A 20,998-nucleotide genomic window follows, 5' to 3' on the forward strand; every position below is an offset into this window, starting at 1 on the left:
TCCACGCGCCGTGCGTCTGTCGGATGCGGTAGCGCTGCGCGTTGCGGGACTCTTCGGTGGTGGCGCGGCGTTGCGTTCACCGCTCACGCTCCGTGACGTCCTCTCTCGGTAGCGGAGCCGCTGCTGTGTGACCCCTCCGGGCGCATTATTTACCCCTGTGCGCTAGGTGGCAGGTGCCGGCGCGGAAACGTCGGCGCCTGATGGCTTGCGCGTGCGCGCACTCGTCGGCACGTACGCGCTGAGGTTCAGAGGATGTAACAGTTGGATGTGGGTGCAGATAGCGTATACGGCTGGCCGCTGTGGCTGAGTGGAGGTTGCACTGGGCTGAGTACCGGGTCGTGGGTACGAATCCCAGCCGCGACGACCGCATTAAGGAGGAAGCGAAATGCGTAAGGCGGCCGTGTGCTGTGCGATATGTCGATGCGCGTTAAAGGACTGACTATAGGCACCTAATTTTAATTCGTGTTTTCGTCTTTCAAATAACGCGTTAGATATTAGAATGCACTTATCACCGCGTGGTATTCTCCTACGACCGCTAATTAATTTATAACTGAAATTCTTCTCTCATGCTGTTTCGGTTTCATCAACCGAACGATGGCTATGACGTGTAGTTGAAATTTAGGTCACGTGAGGCACGGCAAAACTGCAATATAGACACTTATTTATATTATTTGGCGCTCGTAGGCAAATATCACGGGCTTATCCTTATATGCCAATGCCTAACGCATCGCTTGAAAGAACAAAACACGCAAGCAAAAATTTTGTGTGTGTGCACCTTTAAAAGAACCCCGGAGAGTCGAATTTAATCTTGAACCCTATGGTACAGCGAATCTCCTTCTCCGCCAGCTTTCAATCTCTGGCAGAGATTCCAGAGACTGGAATTCATTCCTTCGCTCAAGCACGGCTCAGGTGGCTCCCTGAGAGTGAGATAGTATACTGCTTTTTTCCCCCTTTCTTCGTAGCTATGCGCCTGACTACACCAGCATGGTATAGCTAAGTGCGAAGTCGGCAGTGTTCTGAAGAATTTCAATACGACCGTCTCATCATAGAGTTCACCTCAATTACTGCCCACGGAAAGCCGCTAGGTCACATTTGTCGTCATCCCACTCGTGTCTACCCGAGGGATACACTACAGGGACAGCACACGCGTCTCTTCGTGCTGGCTTCAGGAACGGCGGCGCTTGGTGCCACTTTGTACCCGCCGGTTTGCTATGGGTGCAAGCTTTCCCTTGGCCTGGTGCTTGGCTTCTCTGCGAATAAATACTTAGAAAATCGGCCTCTGACCCCGCCTCGTGTATACGCGCAAACGCCTTGTATCATGGCGCTGTTCGGCGTAAGACCCCGTTGTGCAATTGAAATTCGTCATCATCATCAGGAACAGCGGCGATTGTTGCGAACAGCTTGATGTGAAAGCAGTTAATAATACTAATTGGTTTTTGGAGAAAGGAAATGGCGCAGTATCTGTCTCATATATCGTTGGGCACCTGAACCGCGCCGTAAGGGAATGGATAAAGGAGGGAGTGAAAGAAGAAAGGAATAGAGAGGTGCGGTAGTGGAGGACTCCGGAGTAATTTCGACCACGTGGGGATCTTTAACGTGCACTGACATCGCACAGCACACGGGCGCCTCAGCGTTTTTCCTCCATAAAAACGCAGCCGCCGCGGTCGGGTTCGAACCCGGGAACTCCGGATCAGTAGCCGAGCGCCCTGACCACTGAGCCACCGCGGCGGGTTCATGTGAAAGCAGTTTCATTTGCAGTTCCGGTCTACTTCATCCATGCCGGTGAAGTGAGGAGGAAAGAGAGAGAGGGCCCGAGCCGGGTTGCACGGAACTGGGCCAACTGGTAATGTTTTTTCATCGTATAGACAAAAGCGACGACGAAACAGACGAATTAGAGATAACAGAGTGCGGCGCCCTGTCTACTCCGTCTCAGTCTGCGTCATCTGTTGTGCTTTGTGCGGCGCTTGTGTCAGCCATAAGTTAGCCTTAATTACCCTCCTCGTTGCGCCCCTGTCTTCTTGGCGGGCGTCTCGCGTCCTACTAATATGACTAGAGCTCGGTGTTGATGGCACTGGCTCGGCCCTGCTGTGTATAGAAGAAGCAAAGCCATCGTTTCAGTCATACCGGGGCAAGAAAAAAAAAAGAAAAGAAACAGTGAAGATGAAGGCACGGCGTGGCATGGCAGCCACTGGTGAGCTGCACTTTGCCTTCCTAGAACTCGTGCCCCGCTTGTTGTCTCCTTATAACGCATAGGAGCAGCACGACCGCCCTCATAAGTGTATGTTCGCATGTGTATATAACACACACACACACACACACACACACACACACACACACACACACACACACACACACACACACACACACACACACACACACACACACACACACACACACACACACACACACACACACACACACACACACACACACACACACACACACACACACACACACACACACACACACACACATCCTGCGTTGTTCCATCGCGTAAATATCCACGCATGCTTGCGGCGGGCGGCAGCTCTCTACAAAGCGGCCTCGCTGTTCGCCCTGCGGGATTTATAGGCGACCCAAGGAGTGCGCTCGGCGGGGGCAATAATTTTGCAGCCACTTCCACCGGCTGCAGCCTTCCTCCATCTCGCGGTCGATTCGCCCCGGCACTCCGCAGGCAGCGAGCCGTGGAAACGGCTCGCGCAAACACGCAACCGATATATGTCGCCGTGTGTGTAACGGCGCACCCTTCTCCCCTGTGCCGGTGGTGGACCGTTTTTCAATGTTTCTCCACTGGACACGCTATAGCGAAACTTGTTTGCGGAGCGCTCTTTGCTGGCAGCGTTCGGGAGCCTGAGAGGAATGGTGTGGACATTCTTTCGAAGAATCCCCCGTGTGTGGTGTGCCATGCTCTTGGCATGTTCGTACATATGTCTCCAGGGGAGTGTTCCCGCCTGTTTCGATATGGCTCTGCTTTCGCAACGCGGTTGGCACGGCACGGATGTTGCACCTAACCTTCCTTCCTCTAGGAGGTGTCGCAAGCGAGGTTACGCTAATGATTTATCATGCCTGCTTCTGTATACTGTGCAGTGGTTGCCACGCTTCCACTCTCTCCTGCTTTTTGTGCATGTAGAGTATCGAACACTGTTTCGACATGGGGCTGAGAACAGCGTCTAGCGATTCAGGTGTACGTTTGCCGTTATCGCGGAATTTTGGACGCTTAATCTTATGCCTGTTTTTTTTTTCGCGGTATTGCTGGAAGGTAAATCGTGCTTTTTAGCATGCTTTCGATCGGTACATCGATAGTTCTTTGTGAACCAGTGATTTTCTATTCGCGGAGAGCTTTCGTTTTCAACGCTGTGTGCTGTTCTCAGTTATTCTGTTATGGGATATAGCTTACTTATCTTCTGAGCATACCCGCTGCGGTGGCTGGGTAGATAGGGTGTTCGGCTATTGAGCTGGAGTGCCAGTGTTCGAACCTAGCCGCGTTTCGTTCGAGGCGAAACGGAAAAGGCGTCGTGTGCTGCGCGATATCAGTTCACCTTGAAGGGCAGCTCCAGGGTGTCGAAATTATACCGGAGCCCTCTAATGCGACACCTCTCTCTCTTGACTCCCACAATTTCTTCCTTCAAGGCACGGCTGAGATGTCCACGGAGATGTGAGAGTTACCACGCCTTCAGATTCCTCAAGGGCAATTTGAGCGCGACTTTTATGTCGGTCAAGTCCGTTAGCACTTCCTCGAATGTGGCATATGCATTCGCCGAATAAAAAAACGCAGATAAATTACATCTTTAAGAAGAAATCACCTCTGGCTGATAAGAATATCGGGGACAAAGGGCGCAATTCTTTTAAGCAATGATATTTCTCTCTCTTTTGCTGATTACACGATGTCTCGAAGTTGACCTTATAGCGGTGCAAAGAGGTAGCGTGCGACCACGTGCTTTGCACGCGGACGTCCCGTTTCACCGAAATTGCCTTCTTTTCGGACGCGATTGCAACACTATAGGCGACCGTTTCATTTCGACTGCGTCACGGAGGATCAGCTGAAGAGACGCGTGTTTTCGGGGGAGAGAGAGAGAACAAAAATGTTTATGACAAGGCTTGTGGCACGCGGTTGCCGTTACTTTGGCCACCTCTCTTGCAAGCAGCCCGAGAAGACCACCGCGGCTTCGAATTCTTTTGCCTTTTCTGTAGGCCCGGCCGCCGTGTTCGCGCTCTCTCCGTAATACCTTCGCCGCTTGATGCAGCAGCCCTTTGTCGGCTCAAGCATGCGTGTCCCGCATGATGGCACGGAGGAAATTATACACGGCAACTATTATACGTTGCGCGAGGCGGAGTTACGTCACCGCGAGGAGTATTTCTTTCGCCTCTGTGCATACCTCGTCGCGTTTTCATTGCTTCGCATTTTCTAGCCTTGAACGGCACTCTCATGAATGTGCGGTCCTGGTCAAAAGTCAGGCTATAGCGTTCAGCTGCAGCTAAATGAATGTTCGTAGAATGCTCCGTGTAGCGGATCATTCAAAACACAGGTCAAACCGGAAGCTTCTTTATACCTCAAGGAGAAACCCTCTGCCAGCATGTCAAGGTCGTTCGGTCTTTAATAGTGCCGTAATGGCTCTATTATGCGGCTGAAGAAGCGAAACGCCTTTGGCCTTAAGATTTTTGACCAAAATTGTACATGCTGGGAAAGCGTGCTGTCAGGGCGCTTCAATGAAAAGCGCTGGTCTGCAGCGGCCAGTTTCTTCGCATGCAGCCTAAAGAAGCGGGCGAACTTGCTATAGATTAACTCAAGAACGAAGCGGAAAAGCTTCTCAAAGGAAGCCCTCCAGCCAATGGCGTCGACAGATTGTCATGACGTCGTGGTTGATCCGCGGTTAATCTCATGATAGGGGATTAACTACAAATCAACAGCGACGCCATGAGAATCGGTTGACGTCAAAGGCTGGAGGGCTTCTTTTGATGGCGCCGATCCATTCTGATTACGTCCTGTTAATCCGTAGTTAATCCCCTGTCAAGGATACGAGCCACGTATTGACCGCGACGTCATGATAATCTATCGATGCCATTGGCTGGAGGTCTTCCTTTGAGGGGCTTTAGCCGCTTCGTTCTTGAGTCGTATCCAACTGTACTGCAGTACGAGTCACACTTGAGTAGGGTACCGCGCGGTCGAGGGGATGCGTTGCTTGCTCTGCATCGAAGTAAATTAGGCAGCAGCTGGCGGTTCTTACGCAACGTACTCGTGCCTACCCGACTCTTACGTCTAAGTGGCTCAACTTAGGTGCAAGCGTTGGTCTAGCACCTAATAGCTGCAGCCAGCTGCCGCTTTGTTTGCCGAGCAGTGCTCCACTGATGAGACCCGGACCCGGGACGCGAAACACTTTTATCTCTGTCTGTCTAGCGACCTACACAAGTCTGGCGCCAAGCGTGCATTCGCAGCCGAGCAATCACTGAAAAATGCAGGTTCTTTCTGAACGGTTTGTTCATCCTTGTTTCGCTGCAAGCAACTCGGCTTCGTCTTGGATTGGAGCGGGTGCGAAGCAGCAGCTGAGCATATGGAGCTGTACGCGACTTTACCGTGCAGTGAGCGGCTCCGTTACGTCGGCATTCAGTGGGTAGTACAGCTCCTCGCCTCGGTCGGCAGACCTCTCCCTGCTTGTGCACCGTATTCGTAGTCTTCTCTGTGCCGCCGTTTCTCGGGACCCAGCGGGCACTACTTCTTGTGTCGCAAGTCGGCTCTACAGCGCCCCTTTCTGAGCACACACGGGTACCACACGTATATACAATATTTATTGCCCGCGTAGCTTGTTGGCGTCGGCGTGAAATTACAACGTTGCCAATGGCCCGTTCCGTGTGGCGTCACTGGCGAGCCTCAAGGGAGCTGGCGGGATTGCGCTTTTTTTTTTATTATTGGGAAGGGGGGGGGGGGGGGGGGTAGGACGTGAAGGTGACAGCGGCGTTTGCTACAAGCTTGCCGGAGATGGAGGGGGAGCTCTAGACCCGCAGAATGGCTCCACCTAAGAGTGGCCGCTGGCACGTGCCTATAGTTGGGAACTCCCGCATATCTCGTCGTTGCGAACGCCATCCATTTCATCCTCGTTTTCACAGCGTGTTGCGCATGCAAATCTGGCATTATCCTTTAGCAGCGCGCTGGAATAAATCCTAGAGATGGAAGAAAAGAGTTTTTTTTTTTTTTCTGAAGTCACTGAATGCCAGGACAGTTGGAGCCAATGGGCTTGCAAGTTCCCAGCGCGTGTGGCTGGTCACTGCTTTCATTTCTTAAGAGGCGTACTGGCCTCTGTGGGCTCCTCCTTTTTGGAAACTTTCAGGCGCAACTAGATATAACGTAAACATCTCATGCAATAGCCCAACTATCGGCCGCTCACGCGTATTTGGTCTGCTGGTCGCGCGAAGTCGCGTGAAACTGGGTTTGAAAACTTGACAGGGTGTCGCGCCCTGTGTCACTCCAACTTCTCACCCCTCCCCTTTCCGCGTGTTCTTTCTTTCCATCGTTCATTCAATTAATTAATTAAGCCTAGGAATCATTTATTCACAGAATTACCTTTTTTTTGTTGCTTCTCACCGCCGCCTATCTGGAGTTTAAGAATGTCTTGAAAATTATGGAGTGATGGCAGTGGTGTAAGAAGTATTCAAAAGCAAACCCCCCTCCCGGTTGCATCATACATGTGTGTTCGTTGAGTGCACGTCTCGCTGCCTGCACACACATGCGTGTAGTATTACTCTAAACAGGAATACGCTCTTATGGGAGTAGAAAGGGTAGTAATCTGTCATCTAGTGCACTCCCTATTATAAAAGGAGTGCGCTAGAGGGCAGCTTATACTCCCTTTTTACTCCTTTCTGTTCAGAGTGCGCGTACTGCCATCGCTCAGTCGATTCACGTGTGCCGTCTTCAAGGTCTTCTTTTCTTCTGGTGCAGGAAGCAACAGCGGGACTCGGGAGAGAGAAAGAGAGGTGGAAGGGGAGCTCCGGACGGACGCACACCGGATACACGGTGAGTCCGACAACGACGCACTGGCTTCTTCCTGGAAATCGCCGCGCCGGGACCGTACTACCAACGTCGCGTGTGTGTCACGAGACGCCGGTGGCGCTGTTGTTGTCCTTCAGTGCGTGGTGCGTAGAGGACACACACGGCGGGGCGTGCCGTCGGTGCACCGCCGGACAACAACGTCTCTCTCTCTCTCTCTCTCTCTCTCTCTCTCTCTCTCTCTCTCTCTCTCCCGCTTGGTCGCACACAGTGAGCGGCAGTGCGTCCCGCGGTCCTTTACCCTTTTGTCGGCTGTCCGGTTGTCGCTGTGGCGCCGGTTTTTCCGCGTCCGGCCGCCGGAGCTTGAACTGGGGACGTCGCTGCCTGGTCTGGCGATTTCGCCCTAGCCTTGTGTCCTCTTTTTTTCTCACGATTAATTGTCATTCTCTGCCCCCCCCCCCCCCCCCCCCCCCGCATTCCTGGACGTCTGCTGCGGTGTCGAGTATTTTAATTTCCTTCCTGTTGTTTTTATTGATCCACCATTGTAAGCTTTTTGTTTTACTCTTGCAGCTTTCAGATTTCGCACATGGGAACACGCACAGATAGTCTAACCCCGTTATAACGAAAAGGTTTATACTGAAATAATGGATATAAGGAAGGAATGACGATTCCCTTTAGAAGCTTTGTAAACACGGGCTATAACGAAGCTACGGCTATATCGAAGTAATCGCCTGAAACCTTCAACTTCTTTATAACGAGGTTCAACTGTACTAGGGATAAAAAAAAAAAGGCGTTGCAGCGTGTACATGTATCGCTAGTTGGGGCAATCTCAATGTAAATTCAACGCGACCTCATTGTTCTTTTCTGGGGCGCAGTTTTGTTTCTTGACGTGAAAGGTTTTTGTTCGCATTACCTAAGTGCGTGATTTTGCTGCGCCTGAGTGATTATCGGGGAAATTATTAGTAAGGGGTTTGGGTCGCCGCGGCGTGGCCCGTTTATTTTGACCGGCTTAGTTCCGAGCACGCGAGAGGTGCAGATCCGTGCACCGAACGCAGCCTTGTTTCTTAACTGCTAGCATATCGTCACGAGACCGTGACTGCGGGTAGGGCTTGCGTGCGAGTTGTTGGATTTCGAAAGCCTATACGCCGAGCAACCATGGAGTTTTTCGCGTGACGAACACCGCGGTGTGTTGCACACGGAAGTGAGTGAAGAAACACGTCGAACAACATTAACAACACCGGCAACTGCAGGGCATGTTTCGACTTCGCCGATTTTCCGCGGTGTGCCTGCATGAAACCAACACGCACGTGTTCGTTTCGTGAATATGAGAACATATCTTTGATGCACAAATCCATGTGAGAAAAGCTATGCATATCTCGCATGTGTACATCTCGCCTTTGCATTTAGCTCTGGCACATCACAAAACGTTACATTATAACCACGGCTTTTCTTATTCTTGTTTCGTGAGGAATTTCACGCAAAAGCAATTTCACATTCCAAAGTAGCTTTGTTTTCCGAAAAAACGCATTGTGCTGTGGGAACCGCGAATTAATTCGCGTAACCTGTAAGTCCTACATGGTTACTCTTCTTCTAGCTTTTCTGGGAAATCGTGGCCATCGGCTCCGGCTGCCATTCCGCATTAGTCGCGAGCAGGGCGTCTCAGCCGGTGAGTCATATGGGGCAGGAGACGGCGCTGTTCTTACGTGGTCGTTTGTGGGTCACGTGCTAGAGTGCACTGGTGTCTCTGCGAAGCGGACACTCTAGTACTGCAGCTCGTACAGTGCACTCTGCGAAATTGCAACATTGCCCGCTCATCCTGTTTCCTTTCCGAGCGCGGACTTCCCCGAGGTCGGGTTCACTAATGCTTTTGTTCCTTCTCTAAACCCTGAGAAACGAAGTGAGTCATTCCTTGCGAGGAGAGCGAAAGCCCTGATCGCAGCCTCACGTCTTCCAGCTACCCGCCGCCCTCTCCGCTAGACGTCTGGCTTTAGATTGGAATGAGTTAACGTTCGCTTCGCAATTCTCTCCTTGGGTGTATATCCGTCCTTGCCGTGCTCGCGCCTCGGCGGTGTGGCGCTTCTAGCACGGTTATCGCACGCTTTATTCGCGTTCCGTCCTTCGCTCCAATCTCGCTGAAGGAAGAAAGCAGGCACTGAAGGGAGTGACAGAAAAGGAAAGGGAAGAAAGAAATCTTGCGAAACGCAACCGCAATTGCGTTGGCCGTCCGTCGACCTTTGCGCGCGGGATTTCCCCGCCATCCTTCCTCGCTGGTGGATCGGCGGCGCCATTTTCGTGCGATTGGTGGTCAGCGGGAACGCTTTCTCGTGTTCTCGTTTTCGCACTCGCTATTGCGACCTTTCTTGTTCGTTCCTGTTAGGCATGCTTTCTCTACCCCCCCCCCCCCCCCCCCTTCCCCACGCACCGGTTAAACTGCTCTCCCGCGATATTCTGCTTTTCCGCCTGGGCCTCGAATGATGCTCTCTTGCAGAGGCACCTACGGGGGCTGGGTGCGTTCCATCAGCTTTGAGAAGTGCCTGTCTGTTTGAGAAAGCGGGAGGGGGAGGGCCACTGGCATCGGCCGGCAAATTAAGAAGACTAGAGGTAGAGGTGGATATCACACTCAGTTCTCTGCTCTCCCCATTTTCTTTTGTTTTTTGTTTTTTAACAGGCGCGGAGCTGCGCAGCCATTTTGCGATCACTCCGTCAGCCCTGGATGAGTTGGAAGCACCGGTACTCGCGCGCATATACAAAAGCTGTTCTCTTTGGCGGTCGTCTTTTAACGGCCGACCTCGCACAAGGCTCGCATCGTTGTACGCGCACAAGTTTGGCTTTGGCAGCGCGAAAGAGGAACTGGTTTCTTTGTATTTCTTTTTGAAATGTTTATTCTTCCTCTCTTTTTCCTAGTCCGTTTCGCAGATACACCCCCCGCGCCGTGTGAGGTCCGTCCTCGTCAGAACCGCGCATAGAACGAGGGTCACTCTTTCTTTGTTACGTCTATCTGTCGAGGAGGAGGAAGGGGTTTGCTGTTTTCCTGCCTTTTTTTCCGGTTTCTGTCGGAATGCTGTTGGCGTATGCATAACAGCCACCGCGGCGACCCGTTTCTCGCTTCGTTTCTTTTTGTATTCTTCTTTCCTTTCTTTTTATTTTTGCGCGGGCATCTTCATGCCAGTTCGTCCTTCGCTCCGCTCACGTGCGCGTTACGAGTTGGTACCGCTTTTTCCTTTTCTTTGTTTTTCCTTTAACACTACAAGCTGCCCCGCGGCATTCCGCGCGATCCCGGCCGGTGGTTGGGTCAGTGCTATTTTTCGTTTGCGGCGCTGACCAAACCTTGTCGGCCGACGGGGGTGAAAATAGATGCGATAGGGAAAGGGGGCGTTTCGCGGTCGGAGGACTGCCGATTTTTAACCCTGACTCCCGGAGAAAGCTTTCTTTATCGTCTTTTTTGTTATTATTTGCGTGGTTGGGAACGAGCCTTCGTGTAGCTGTCAGGTCGCGAGCGGCCGCCTCGCTCTCGGGTGGCAACAAAATAAAAGACTGGAGGTTACACCGCCTACACCGTCTTCTGGCGTGGCTGGAGCCGCTACAATAACTGCGCAGTGATTGATGGCGCGCAAGTGGTAGAGTAAGTTCGTGCTGATGACGGACGCTTTGGACCGAAGTCGCTGGAACGCAGACGACTCGTCGGTCGCTGCGCGAAGACTGCTCCTCCGCTGACGACCGCATTACAGCGTCGAGTTCTTTCTGCTCCATTTGCTTGCTATGCGAGCCAACAACAAAAAAAGAGCAAAAAAACGAAGAAAAAGGCGGAACAGCAGAAAGAGATAGGGGTCCAACAATTACCGCCGGTTCGCCTCTTTTGCTCGGCCTTCGGTTTCTTCTTTGCTGGGAATGCGTCTCAGTGTGCTTTGCGAGCAGCTGGGCGTGACTTGTGGGGAAACCTGACGCGATGTGCGCGTGTGCTGTAGCTGCTGCCTTGTCGTCTCGTGAAGGTCGCCGCACGCGTGCGCCGGAATTCCGTTTCGGGGGAACCGGCGCGCATTGGGAACTGCGCCGAGAGTGCTCGGGACTTCGTGCAGAAACGCAGCTGCCGCAGTTGGCGCCGCGCGCTAACTCATACGTATAGTGCGAATGGGGCTCCTGCCGCTGCCGCCGCCGCAACCTTAACCTCTTCTCCAAAACACGCAGCCGGCTGTCTAGATGGAACTCGCGGTGCGCTGGGTTGACTAGCCCGTATTATTACGTAGTGCATTGCACGGCTTCTGATTTCTTCTGGGAAGCGTTTATTCCGGATGCTATACAGCCCCCCCCCCCCCCCCCCCCCCAACCCCCATGTGCTTCCAGCGCCCTCTCGCGCCTATGCTTCGACGACTTCTGAAGTTCGGAGAACGCGCCTAATGGCCGGAAAGCGGGCTCGAGGAAAACATGTGGTCGAGATAGTAAAACACGGAGAGGTGATTCCGGTTGTACAGGAACTAAGATGGGCTGCCGGGAGCGTTGAACAGACGTTGGAGTGAACGGAGGATCGTTTTCACCTTTTTCGTTCTTATGTGCACACCTCTAGTGAAGATGCATTCATTTGTTGAGCGATATAGTGGAGGAAGAAAGACAGGTTAAATGAGAGAATTAACCTGACCGGTCTGTCACCCTGCACTGGAGGAGAGCGAAATGGCATGTGACAGGGAAGGATAAAAGGGAACCAAGTGAATAGTTTATCTCACAAAATAAAGTATAGGTGTAAAAACGGAGGAGTAGCCTGAAGCAGCGACCTGAAGTAATGGCGCTATGTTCTCCCTCGTCTCCTTCATCTCCAGAAATAGAAAAAAAAAAGGGGGGGGGGATCGCGGTAGTGGTAGGCAAAGAAGTCCGATTGCACCGATTTCGTAAGGCGGCGGTCCGTTTTGCATTGTTTCGCGCGGCTCTTGCATTATAATAATCCTTGCGCAACGCGCCGCAAGCGTGTAGCCGTCCGCCCGCCAGCCCGCCGCGCCATTTTCGCAGTCGTCTCGTGCTGCTCGAGCGGTTTATTTTTCTTGGCGCTCTACTTCCGAGACGTCGACTTCCTCCGCCTGCGTGCGTGCGCGGGCCGAGTGTTGCCACAGCCGATTCGCGCGCACAGCAACAACGTCACGAGACTCGCCCATTATCTTCGCTGCATACAGCTGCCGCTGCTTGATGGCGCCGCCGCAGTGTACTGTGACGCAACATTTTGGCGTACACGTACGAGCGTACACGAAGCCTGATTGCATAGGTTTTTCTTATTTGTCTGCCCTCTCTCATTGTTCGCGGTATCGCTATTGCTGTGCGGCGTTCAGTTCCTGGCTTTTCACGGAAGCGATTCCGCGTCTCGATCCGTCCGCCCGGTTCGTCGGAATCAGGCGGCACTCGTTTTGATACCTCGGTTTTTCTTTCGCTACATTTCCTGCCGCGTCCTTTCTTCTCTTGTTCTTGTATTTTCTTTGTTTTCCCCCTGGTAAATGTAACTACCTTGCAAAGACCGGTAACTTACGCTATACCGCTTCGCCGCTGCCTCTGCTGGTGACGTCAGCGTCGTTAAAGACGTATCTTCTATATTCGGACGCAGCTAGATGGAGCTTATGAACGAAGCGGCTTTTCCCCGTCAAAGAGCCCGCTTCCAGCCAATGGCGTCGGCCGATTCTGATGTCCCTGCTAGCGTGACAATGCAGGGGGCGTCAGATAAAAGCGGATAGTCCCCTCCCTGCATTGTCACGTTATCAGGCTTATGAGAATCGGCCGGCGTCATTGGTTGGAAAAGCCACTTCGATCTTGAGTTGTATCCGACAATAGCTTCGGGCGCAGTTGGCGGCTACATTCGGTATGCATGCTTTGTGTTGCTTCGTTTTCGCTGTCGCCACGGTCGTTTTTGTGACTGGCGATCAAGCTGGCGCAAGCTCTAAACGTGAGTACGCCTATGCATGTGGATGTAAAAAGGGAGTAAGCTAGCTGTCCTTTTAGCTTACTCGCTTTTATAAAGCTCACTCGCGTTCTGTTTAAGAGAGCACGCACAAGACAGGCGTTTGTCGGTTGCCTTGGTCTTATGCGACAAGTGTCGACGCGTACAACCTTATCCGCGCTAAGCGCAGCGGAACGCAGGCGTAGTTCCGAATGGAACAACACGAATAGCCCCGCTTGAAGCCACTTGCAGTTCGTTTTCTTGTTTATGCGTCCTCAGGCAGCCATGCCGCTCAGGAGGGCGCTCTTCTTATAATCGTGCCGCACATTTTAGAACACTTAAAAATTCCGCGTAAAGAAAAAAGGAATAGAAAGCCGTGCCGTCAGATTGCCGCGATATGCCCGTGGCCGGGCACGGCCGGTCTGGAGAGCGCATGTCCGTTCCAGAGCGGCCGTGGACCGGGTAGCGATGCTCCGTATAGGCGACCGTAGCCTTATTTTACAGTAAATAATACGAGAAAGTTCGTGAAGAATCACAAAAGTGCGGACAGATTTGAAATACGGACAGCTTTTTTTTCTTGGTTCAATGTCCAATACTGCTTGATAGCCGGCATGGTCGTTTCAGGGAGGCTTCAAACGTCGAGAGGTGATTATTGAACGGCTCATCTCCGTGGTGTGCTGTCTACCGTGTCTATAGAGCGATCTCGGCGGCTTTTAGAGGCCCGTAAAACGTATTGTGAGCATGCCGACTTTGTCGGTTTGAATGACTGCAGTTGTGTGGCCGCTCGGCAGCTGATGCCAAGGTCGTATCGAATCCTGGCCGCAGCAGCCGCATTCCCAATCAAGGCGGAATGCGAAGAAACAAGTGCGCTGCATGACGCCACTGCGAGTTTGAAAGAACTCCAGGTGGTATAAATTAATGCGCAGCTTTTCATTATGCTGCGTTCCTCGTTGCCCGCGTACAGGTTTTGTTTATTGTGCCACGTATGTTACCACCCCCGTTGTGGGACGCCTCCACAAGGCTTCTTCTGATTTTTATCTGTGTATAAAAGATGCTCCCGAAGGAATGCGCTCCTGTAAATAGGTGGCCGCTCAGAGGCTGAATAGGAGCGCGCATCGCGATGGCGGCGGCGTTTAGCGGTCAAGAGGAAAAACGAAAACAGGGTTAAGGACGTTGCGGCCTGGACGAGCGAAACTATTTCGGGTCTTCTCCCCAGCTGGGCCGGTGCAAACACCTCGTTCCTTAAAGCGGCGGCTCCGCCGCAGACTCAAAAGCGTCGGCGTGGGCAAGGCTGGGAGACGTGCGGCTTTGCGGTCGGCTCGATCTCGAAGCAGCCGGTCTGTGTCCAAACAGGCCGGGCTGCCGGAAGGACTGCCACTCGGCGCATATATCTTCGCGTGTGTGCGTGTGCGCGGCGACGGATGAGTTGCCTCCGGTTTGCTGTGAGAGTACTCATTCGTCCTTACCTTGTTTTCTTTGCGGGCGTTGGCATGTGTGTCGGACTTTATTTCTTTCTCTTTTTTTTTTGCAATCTTAAAGGCGAGGCTAAAGACAGAAGAGGAGAGCCTCTATTAATACAGTGGCTGTCGAACTGGCGCCTGAATGTTGTGTACGCAGAGAAAACGACAGCCCCGCGCAACTCCAAACGCTTGCCGCGTTTCCTGGTCTCTTTCTGTGCCAGCTAGTTTATAACGGTCGCGGCATGTTTCATCCCAGCCTTCGAGATCCACATTTTAGTGGCTGGGCCCTCAGCTAAACGACGTTTCATTTTCATGCGCGGCTAAATTTCTATTTTACTCATTTTTGTTGTTGTTGTTTTTTGTATCTTTGCTGTGTGGCGATGTAGAGTCTACCTATCGTAGCACTATACAGTGGTCGGAATCTCCGAAGAAGTCAGAGGGAAATTCCCCCTCGTCTTTCGTGATTTGAAGGGCTTCGTCCTGTATCTCTACTGTAGGATCCTTTGACAACATCAGAACGTAATGGTACCGGCTTATCTATATCGCATTTAAAACGATTAACTGCATAAGTATAGTCAGCGCTTGAGGAAATACGTCGTCCTCATATTGCAGACCGCCGTGGTATTCAGGACTTCTTTCCTCTGCTGGATTTAAGTTTACAGCGTCTTGCTGTTGCCCTTGCACGGACATTATGTTGAGGGCTCGAATGCTGGATGCACGTTCGAACGGGCGATAGCATGCCATGCTTCGGCTTCTTCTCAAACGGTGCTTAGTCGTTCTGTGCTGCTCTGTTGTTGTATGTGTCTTCGAAGTTTGGACTCTGCGCTTACGTTATGCATATCGGGAACATATTCGGCAGCGGATTAATCGGGCGCGTCCAGAAAGAGAGCTTAGTGTGCACCGGGACTCGCTTTTTCGAGCTGAGTGTTTGGATCTTGGTAAGTTCCGCATACGCATGGTACCAAGTCGTGACACCACTCCCGGCATGCCACTTCAGAGCTCTCATATGTTTGTGTCCTCGACAATAGGGGGTTGGAAAAGTCTCTGTTGACACGGCATACTTTCCTGAGTCGGATTTCGAACAAAAAAAAAAAAGCCGGTTGCCGAACTCTTCCGAACACCGTTATGCGCCTGCTGTAGCTGCTGCTGTCGACACTCTGCGCGACGTTTTACGTAAACACCAGAGGCGTCTTGAGCAAATTTATCCTTCTTTATGGGAAGCCTTCCGTTTAACTTTGAGACGGTCTCGTGCTAAGCGCAGCTTGCGTCAGAGCCTGCTCCCCTCCTCATCCGCTTGACGCAGAATGTGTTATTGTTTCCAGGGGCGGGATCGTGAGGTTAGGCGAGTGGGTGGTGGGCTTATAGCGCAGTGTTGACGGTACTTCGTCTCTCCGAGCCGCTGCAGTACGGAAGAATTGTCAAAGCCACTCAAGCCTGGCCTGATTTCCCTTAGCTGTCCGCACGTCAGAGAAATCTTAGTATATTTTTTTTAGTCGTCATGCCCCGCAGCCTGCTTTTGGAGCTTACCAAGCTGTGGCGCCGCCAATGGTCTGTGCAGGTAGCACTTGGTAACAGTATTATGCAAGTATTCTTTTGATCACAGTTAGCGCTCCTGAGTAGTTGACTTCGCCACCGCAGATGGCGCGACAGTACGCATAGCCTTCTAATTTCGAACCACTCCGATGAATGAACCAATTTCGATGAATGGAGATCAGGGCAGGTACGCAGCACACCCTGTACATATATGTAACGCTGCCATTAGCTCTCCCGATTTCACAGGTTGGCACGGGAGATGTACTATACAGCCGCCGCGGTGGCTGAGTGGTTACGGCGCTCGGCTGCTGGCCCGAAAGACGCGGGTTCGATCCCGGCAGCGGCGGTCGAATTTCGACGTAGGCGAAATTCTAGAGGCCCGTGTACTGTGCGATGTCAGTGCACGTAAAAGAACCCCAGGTGGTCGAAATTTCCGGAGCCCTTCACTACGGCGTCCTTCATAGCCTGAGAAGCGGTTTTCTTGCTTATCTTTTAAGGCGTTGTACAACTAGTACGATCGAAGAAGCCTGGTATGTGATGGGCGAATTCATTATAGCGCTGTATTGCTGGGTATACCACTTGTGGTATACAGTGCTTGAAAATGCGATTAAATTTATTTTCCGCTGGCAGAACTACACGAATTGCCTTCTTCTTCACGGTAACAGCTGCTAGAGAGGCAAGTTGGCTTGCTGAAAGATAAATTCATGCAAGAGCTAACAATAACGGCAAAACATCCAAAATTTTTCTCTGGTCTTTATGTGCTTTTGACAGTGAATCGAGCAGCTCAGATCTTCGCACAAGATTTACTCTATACGCCGCGTATTTACGCGTATAGCTTTATCGTCCTAGGCATTCAAAAACCATCATAATTAGGTAAATTTAAGTATACTGTAATTATCTTTCAGTGAATCACCCAATGGTTCACATTTCTGCGTTTAAGAAAAGACGATTGGGGACGTATAGGCCTGGAGATTCATAACTTTTATCCGAAGTCTTATAGGCCTGGGTAATTACGGCGTTAACACGGCCGTACTGTTGTCCACCCTGTACTTGACCGGTTTGCTTAGGTTAATGTACGGTGTACGGTTAGGCTAGGAAGAGTTTGCTGCACTCATCAATGACCGGTCGGTGTCAGCTCGGGCTGCCATGGGGCGGCGCGGTTTTGTTTAAGTTTCAGTGCAGCTACGGACCTGCGCTCGCGTATAGGAACGCACGTGTGGTTATTTTCGAGCGGCGCGGGATGTTATATTGCGACACCCACATACGCGAAAGCTGCCCGTTCTCTGGAGTTTCCGTTACTTCTTCCTTTTCTCTTTTTTTTTTTTGCGCTCGCGGGTTCGTAACCAGTTTACACGTTGAGCCGGTGCTGCATGCCTTTCGGTCCACCTTCCGCTTTTGTTAACCAGAACAATTAAAGCGCGCGTGTTTACGCTATACGCGGCTATGTACGCATCTGGGTCCCGTTCAGTGCGCCCAGTGCTTGCGTTAACTGAGTGCTGACGCCGAGTGGTTAATTTACGACGAGTTTTTGTGGAGGCAAGAATCTTGCGGTACGGGGAAAATGTATGGATTAGGAGCAGCTGCTTTCACGTATCTGCATTTATTTATTTTTCTCTTTCTTTCTTTCTCTCTCTTTCTTTCTTCCTTCCTTTCTTTCCTTCCTTCTTTCTCTTTTTGTATGTGCGAAGTTATACCACTATTCAAGCCAGGGCGCTTCCTACAAGATCAAGTCAAAAAGTAAAAGCAAAATAGAGCAACTTTCTTTCTCGCGAACTAATCGCTCACTCACGTTTATAGTGATACCGCTCGGTTCTTTCGTATAGCTGCATAAAGAAAAGCGATGTTTTGTTCTTGTTGTTGTTCAACTCCCGTCTGTGTTGTCGTGCAAAGCTTCTGCTCCTATACCTCGGCATATCCATCTTCACTGTCGGCAGGCGATACGTGCGCCCAGGAAAAACTGCCCATAAACACGCTCGCCCTCTTCTCGGTACGTGCGCACTATCTGCCTCCCTGTCCACCTCCCTCGTTCTCGACCCCCCATGACTTCCTTTATCGCGTGGTGGTAAACAACCCCGATCAATGCAGGAGGGGCAGAACCTGTACATCGATCGGTATACATGCACGTATTGCTGGCCGTCCAACAGGAGAGCCGCGCGCGCAAACTCCCGATTATTTTTTTTCCCCTCTTGACAGGAAGAAAACGATCAGAGGGTGTGACGTGTGACGTATGGGGGTGCGCACACAAGCGCGTGCGCGCATGGAATCGTTACAACAGGGCATGCGCCGCGGTGTATAATCGTTCATTTTTATAATAATAATAATTGGTTTTTTGGGGAAAGGAAATGGCGCAGTATCTGTCTCATATATCGTTGGACACCTGAACCGCGCCGTAAGGGAAGGGATAAAGGAGGGAGTGAAAGAAGAAAGGAATAGAGAGGTGCCGTAGTGGAGGGCTCCGGAATAATTTCGACCACCTGGGGATCTTTAACGTGCACTGACATCGCACAGCACACGGGCGCCTTGGCGTTTTTCCTCCATAGAAACGCAGCCGCCGCGGTCGGGTTCGAACCCGGGAACTCCGGATCAGTAGTCGAGCGCCCTAACTACTGAGCCACCGCGGCGGGTCGTTCATTTTTACCGAACCTTCCATTTTCCCGAAACCGTTATTCTTATCGTTCGAAGGTTCGACACCATCGCTCGCACGTCGTCATCGTCATCATCATCATCATCATCAGCTTTCATAATCGTCTGTCAACGCTGTAATGGATGTCTCGGTTGCACGAGCAGCATATGTTTTTAGTATTAACTATAGAGGGAAAGCTGGCGTCGCTGCACCTCAGCCACCATGGACCGGTGAGATACTTGGTGCGGGACAGTCGGATTTTTTTTCAGGAACACAGAGTGGCGTTACTGAGACGCCCCGTTCTGTACATGGCGCGCCTCGCACGCAGACGGCTTTGGCGCAAAGGTAGTGCGCAAAAGCCATAGTGGCGAAAACGCCACGGCACACGACGCCAATAAAATGTTTTTTTTTTTTTTTCAGAAATGCCATTAAAAAACCTTTCAAAGTGTTTAAGCGGCAATCTTTTTTAAACACATTTCTTTTTAAAAGTGCCTCTGTTAAGCACGAAATATTAGTTTTTTGTGGTGTGCAATACTAGGAGAGCAAGCCATCTCTTATTTTGAGCAAACTTTGCATTTACACGCTTTTCTGCTCGTTTGTTGCAGTTTATAGACAGGATATCGAATGTTAGGGCATTCTTGATTATCGAACAACGTTTTTTTTTTGCATTACTTTTTAGCCAAAAGCAGTGGTTCTGCAGCCAGTAGCTCTCCGTCCCATGACGCTTTGAGCGCCCATGGTGGCTGAGGTGATCTTGAGGAAGCTGCATGCAAATTCACATTGATGTGTGGCGCCAGCTTTTCCTCTAGGTAAAAGTAAGAAACTCTATGGTGAGCAGGAATACTGGGAATTAGTCGGAATATCCGTCAGGGGGCGTCGCTTGTCGCTTTTGTTGATGGCTCGCGCGCGTGCCGAACTGTTCGCCTCCCAACTCCGAGCTGTACAAGCCAGTTTGTTTCGTCGCGCGTGATTATTTATTTGATGCAAGACGGTGTATCGAGTGGTGCTTACGCGAAAACTATATTACGCCGTCCTGTATAGATCCTCCGAATCGCGACGGATCCTATAATGCGTATTGCTTGTTCGACGTTACCGCGCTTCGCTTCACGTCTCGCAGGTAATCTTCGACACTTTCTATTTTTGGAACAACGCTGAGGTATATAGCGAGCGCTTGCGTCAGAAATATATGCCTATGATTTCGAAACGTATAATACGCGGTAAGCTGCTAAATAAAGGGACGGACGCTTTCATGCGGGACAGGTGTGTCGGCCGGCCTTCTTCGCTGTCGAGCCCCTTTTAAAAAGATTACTTTGTTGCTTCTTTATTTTTGCTTCTTGCGATTGAAATGTGCAGATTACGGAGAAAGGAGCGGGCGAAGAAATGGTTTCGGATTTTTTTTTTCCCTCATTGCCTTTGTAACGTATATGTGTCCTTCGGCTCACATTAACTCGCCGAATACATCTAGGCTTGCGAAGTCTGTGATGTTAGTCAACGTTGCACAGTTTTGTGAATTTAAAGCGCTTTGACAATCGAATTTAATTAAGCGAAACTGCAGCGCTCTGTTTGTGTTCAGTGCGCTCGATATATTGAAGTAAAGCGAGTGAGTATAGGTGCCGCTCGACTTTCAGAATTCCATAACAGGGTTGGTCAAAAGTTCCCAGGCCACAAGCTTGGTCTGCTTTTGAGCGCAGTATTCTGGCAGGTTCGACACCCCAAGGCCCAAAAGTCTCTACAGAGGATAGGAAGTGTATCATTCTCACCTGTGATAACATTGATAGCTTTTATTACTATTATAAGTTCCAGGATATGCCGCGGAAAAGCAGGCCTCGTGCATAGGAGCTTTTAACCAACCCTGTACATCTGAAGGTGTAGCCGGAACTGAGCAGAATGAAAGGAGCGTGCACGAAAGAATTGCGTAATCTTGCAAACAAATCGGAATTAATTACTGTTTAAGCAGGACGATGGCGTAAGCACTGAGGGAAGGGGAAAAAAAAACAAACAAAGGATGTACGTGGCAGAATTATCAGCATTCGAATCTGCTGACTTTCTGCACGACTGTTTTCGAAGTGCCGATCTGGAACGAGATAAGCGTACATATAATCTCCCGATTTTTCTCTGCATTAATCGAACCGCGTTTCTGCGTCTGGTTGTTGTTGTTGCCACAGGACCCCCAATAGCTGCTGCGCCTTCCTGGTTAGAGAACAGCTCAGGTTTCCACAACCTTTGTCCCCCCCCTCCCCCCCCCCCCCCCCCCCCCCCAGCTCTTTCTGGCTCACGTCCGTTCAATCTTGTTGATTATGCGCTTTCTTCTCGTCCGCATATCGCCCCCATCTCGTTTATGCGCCGCCGACCTCGCGGCTACCCCGGACACGGGCTCATAGGCATGAAATATGAGACGGAAGCACGGCCCGAGCACTTTCGCTGCCCCCGACCTCGGAGCATTGCGCTCGGTCGCCGCACCGCTCGCGTGGAGGAGACGGGCCGCCGTTTAA

General features: G+C 51.2%; 1 protein-coding gene across 5 annotated transcripts in view; it reads left to right on the forward strand.

The window, feature by feature from the left end:
- Positions 1 to 20,998, forward strand: part of Oatp30B (Organic anion transporting polypeptide 30B) — a 211,298-nt gene that overhangs the window by 110,325 nt on the left and 79,975 nt on the right. For 4 of the 5 annotated variants that reach the window (XM_077631323.1, XM_077631324.1, XM_077631322.1 and 1 more), the window contains one exon: positions 6,932 to 7,006. The exons of the other annotated variant lie outside the window; for it this stretch is intronic. The gene's annotated coding sequence lies outside the window, so the exon portion shown is untranslated. The remainder of the gene's footprint in view (positions 1 to 6,931; positions 7,007 to 20,998) is intronic. 5 annotated transcript variants of the gene reach the window in all.

This window comes from Amblyomma americanum, chromosome 7, assembly GCF_052857255.1.
Source record: "Amblyomma americanum isolate KBUSLIRL-KWMA chromosome 7, ASM5285725v1, whole genome shotgun sequence".
NCBI lineage: Eukaryota > Metazoa > Arthropoda > Arachnida > Ixodida > Ixodidae > Amblyomma > Amblyomma americanum.